Source organism: Cetorhinus maximus, chromosome 4 (genome assembly GCF_964194155.1).
Source record: "Cetorhinus maximus chromosome 4, sCetMax3.hap1.1, whole genome shotgun sequence".
Classification (NCBI taxonomy): Eukaryota; Metazoa; Chordata; class Chondrichthyes; order Lamniformes; family Cetorhinidae; genus Cetorhinus; species Cetorhinus maximus.
The window spans coordinates 92,652,339-92,657,001 of record NC_135882.1 but is presented as its reverse complement, the minus strand read 5'-3'; the positions used below and the strand labels follow the sequence as shown (position 1 = coordinate 92,657,001).

The window sequence follows — 4,663 nt, the reverse complement described above, 5'->3', positions numbered from 1 at the left end:
AGGTTTTGTAACTTGTGTTATCCTTACAAATCTGTATATATCTGTAAAGGTATAGTTGTGGGTGAATGAGTATTATAATATAGTTAATCTTTTCTTGTTGAATAAATGTTTTATTCTTTTGTTAAAAGTTCATCAGCTGACTCCTGTGACTCTGTTCAGTAGCTACTCTCCACGTATCTAAACAAACAAAAAATTAGGATCTATCAAGCTGGGTTCCACCCTGGGATCAGGCCTGTCCAGTGTCCAGTGGGGATCATAACAATGCCATAACTCTTACTCATAGATATCAGTTTCCCCTCCTTGCAAGAAAAGACATACCAAATACTAAAGAGAGGCACAGAACCTGAGGGGGCCTTCCACAGATGTCACAGCTAAAAATGCAGATGATAAAGCACTGGGTATCAATGGACTCTCAGCATGCCTGACAGAACCTGATGACAGAAGTAAATATCAGCCAGCCACATGGCATATAACACTCACTCATGTTGAGTTGATGTGATTTTCAGCTCTTTCTTTTAATTCTTTCATGGGATGAGAATGTCGCTGGCAAGGCCAACATCTATTGCCCATCCCTAATGGGCATCTTGTATGGCGAGCAGTCTTCTTGAACCGCTGCAGTCCATCTGTGCAAATACACCCACAATGCGGTAAGGGAGGGAGTTCCAGGACTTTCATCCAACAACAGTGAAGGAACAGAGATATAGTTCCAGTCAGGATGGTGAGTGGCCTGGAGGGGAACTTGCAGGTGGTGGTGTTCCCATGTGCCTGCTGCCCTTGTCCTTCTAGATGGTAGAGATTGTGGATTTGGAAGTTGTTGTTGAAGGAGGCTTGGCGGGTTGCTGCAGTGCATCTTGTATATGGTTCACACTGCTGCCACTTTGTTGGTGATAAAGGGAGTGAATATTTAAGGTGGTGGACTGGGTGTCGATCAAGCGGGTTGCTTTCTCTTTGATGGTGTGGAGCCTCTTGAATGTTGTTAGAGTTGAACTCATCCAGACAAGTGAGTGTATTCCATTACATTCCTGACACATTCCTCGTAGATGTTGGACAGACTTTGGGGAGGCAGAAGGTGAGTTAATTGCTGCAGAATTCTCAGCCTTTGACCTGCCCTTGTAGCCACATATTTACTTGGCTGTTCCAGTTCAGTTTCTGGTCAATGGTAATCCCAAAGATGTTGATAGTGGTTATTCAGCGATGATAATGCCATTGAATGTCAAGGGGAGATGGTTATTACTGAGCAATTTTGTGGCATGAATGTTACTTGTCACCTATCAGCCCAAGCTTAATATTGTCCAGGCCTTGCTCCATATATAAATTGGCTGCTTCGGTATCTGAGGACTTTTGGAATTCCAAGTCCACCTCATCTACAGATTCATCTTTATCCACGTTGCATGTTACTTCCCCCCAACAAACTCTAATAAATTAGTTAAACACGATTTACCTTTCACAAAACAGTGTTGATTCTGCCTGATCCCATTCTGATTTACTAAGTATCCTGCTATAACCTTCTTAATAATGGATTCTAGCAATTTCCCCATTACAGATGTTAGGTTAACTGGCCTGTAGCTTCCTGTTTTCTGTCTCCCTTCGTTCTTGAATAATGGTGTTACATTTGCTATTTCTCAATCCTTCCCAGAATCAAAGGAATTTTGTAGGATTATAACCAATCCCTCTACTATCTCGGCAGCAACTTCTTTTAGGGCCCTAGGATGCAGGCCACCTGGTCCTGGGGACTTGTCAGCATTTAGATCTGAGTTTGTGCGGTACCTTTTCCCTAGCATTGGTAATATTTTTAGGTTCCTCTCTCCTTTTCAGCTCTTGGGCCTGAATTTTACCCTCATCGGGCAGGCTCGATGGGGGCAATCGGGAAGTCAACAGCTACCTGTGATTGGCTCCGCACCATCATTTTACGCAGGCAGGCCAATTAAGGCCTCCCAGCATAAGACGTGACAGCAGCAACAGGGAGTAGGGGTGGGCGGGCTGGGAGGTCAATGCCCACCAGGTCCAATGGTGACCCGGCGGCTGATTCAAAAGCGGCCGCAGCAGCCATGCGAAGGCTGCCAGTGAATCAGAGGAACCTCATCATGGAGCACTTCAGTGCTGAACACTGCAGGCGGGAGGGCAGGTCGGCAGGGCAGTCGGCCCTGCATTTTTCCGATTAGTGTCTCACTGCCCTCCTGGAGGAGATGGCAGCATGTAGAGAGATTCTTGTCCCCAGAGGCAGGAGGAGGAGCATCTCCCTCTCCCCCGACCTCACCAAACATGCCTGGGAGGAGGCGGCATCCAGGATGAGCTCCCATGATGTGGTGAGGCGCACGTCGGTGCAGTGCCGTAAGCAGTTAATGATCTCCTGTGATCTGGAAGGGTGAGTACCATGTTGGCATAGGTCACTTAGCACAGCAGTTAGGAGCGAGCCATCCCACTCCCCGGACCTCAGAGTTCTTAGAGTGTGAGTGGCAAATGTCAATGAGACAGCATCTTGGCAAGGGGTTGAGCCCTGGCTGCTTGGAATGAGTATCTTAAGGCTCCAGGGTCACGAATCAACTAAGCCCTGTGAGGTATTCCTCAGGTGGGCTTGGCCAGGCTGCAATGGCAATGTGGGTACAGGATGAACTAATCAATGCTCCTCTATCCTTTCAGGAGGAGACATCCCATAACAATGCAGAGAGGTTACGGACTGGTGGAAGACCGGCCCACCTTTTAGTCCTAAGGAGATATGAGCAGGAGGCCCTGGAGCTGGAGAAGCCCCATGTGCCTAGGTCAACCGGCCGTGGTGAGGTTGGGGTGCCACAGGGAGGTAAGAGTGCAGTGCACTGAGGTCAGAATGTCTGTAATAGCAACCATTCAACTGTTGTCTCCATATTGATGTGAGCCTCGAACAGGGAATCCCCACTGATAGTAGAAAGATGAGGGAATCCTGATCCGGGTGCCAGGCATGCACAGGAACAGTATAATGTGTTCAACTAATGACATGTCCTTTTCTCGCTTTCACACTCACCAGCAGCCCATCGGGTTGAGGAGCCTGAAGGCCCACAGCTGACCCCAGAGGACAGCAACTATGGAAACACAACTATGTCGCACCCTCTCAGCCAAGCTGGCACCAGCGCAGATACCAGCAACTCGGTGGGTATTAGATTGTCGGCTAGTATCTCGGTGCACAGCAGTGAGGGCACTTCACACTTGCTTGAAGTGTAGGCAGAGGCAGAGAGTGCCGGCAGTCAGAGGACTGCTGGGGACCAGAAACATGCTCAGTCACTGGCTGATGATGTGCCTCTGGAGACGTTCCTGAGGCAGCAGATGCTGGAAGTCCAGCAGGGTGTGTGGGAGGATCAGGCGGAGATACATGAATGAATGCACACCATGATCTCCATTGTGGAGGAGTCCTTGTATAGCATGAGCAATGCAATGACCCTCATGGCCGAGCGCACTGCCTCCTCCATGAAGAGAGTGGTGACTCTCATGGAGACGCTCCTCCAGGACCTGAATCAGGGGTTCCTGGGGAAACGCTCAGAGCTGCAAGCCCTCACAATGACCTCAGGTGGCCACTGTCAGCGTGGGAGATGGATTGGGCACCTAGTATCTGAGCTGGGTGCCCATCCATCAAATGGTGAGCAGGGAGGTCCAAAGCGACCTGACATTGGTGCATGAGCTGCTTGTTGTCTCTGCAGGCTCCTCTCAGGGTGCTCCAGATGACGCCAGCAGCTCCTCTGCCCCTCTGCTAGTGACCGTGGCATCCGATGAGGCAGCAGCGACTGTGGAGATGCCAGCCATGGCACTGGCCGCTCCCTCCCAGGTGGGGCCAGTACAGGCTCCACGGGCCAGAGGACGCCCGCCAAGGTCTCTTCAGATCATATAAATCTTTCGCCTTTTACTAAAGATTTCCATGGAGAGGAACACTCGGAGTTTTAATTAATTTTTTGATGCCCTACCTTTGTGAAAGGTCATCAAGGACACACACCCAAAGTCATCGCGCATCATTTTACGTGCTCGCCTGCACGCCAAAGGTAAAATTCTGGCCTTGATTTTCAAGTATCTTTGTTTTCCAAGTCTTCTACAGTGAAGACAGACAAAAATACCTTTTCAATGCCTCTGCCATTTCTTTGTTCTACGCGATAAGTTTCCCAGACTTACTCTCTAGAGGACTAATGCTAGCTTTAGTTACTCTTTTCCCATTTAAATACTTGTAGAAACTGTTACGATCTGATTTTATATTACTAGATAGTTTTCTCTCATACTCTACTTTCAACCCCTTTATTATTTTTTTTTAGCCATTCTTTGCTGGTTCTTAAAATCTGCCCAATCTTCCGACCTACCACTAACCTTCGCAAAATTGTAGTGTTCCTTTCAATTTGATACTACCCTTAACTTCCTTATTTAGCCACAGATGCTGGACCCTTCTCAAAGAATATTTCTTTCTCAGTGGGCTAAATCTTTGCTCAGAGTTATTAAATATCTCCTTATGAAGTCTGCCATTGCATCTCCACTGTCCTACCTTTTAGCTTAGTTTCCTAGTTCACTTTAGCCAATTCTGCCTTCATATTCTTATAGTTACCTTTATTCAGGTTTTTAACACTTTCAGATCCACACTTCTCGCCTTCAAGCTGAATGTGAAATTCTATCATGTTATGATCGCTGTCACCTAGAGGCTGCTTTACCATGAGGT

The 4,663-nt window shown here is 47.7% G+C and overlaps 1 non-coding gene across 1 annotated transcript; it reads left to right on the top strand.

Moving 5' to 3' along the window:
* Positions 1 to 3,828: 3,828 nt before the first annotated feature.
* Positions 3,829 to 3,942, top strand: LOC144680126 (U5 spliceosomal RNA). The gene has a single exon (XR_013576494.1). It is a non-coding gene; the product is annotated as a U5 spliceosomal RNA (small nuclear RNA).
* Positions 3,943 to 4,663: the final 721 nt, after the last annotated feature.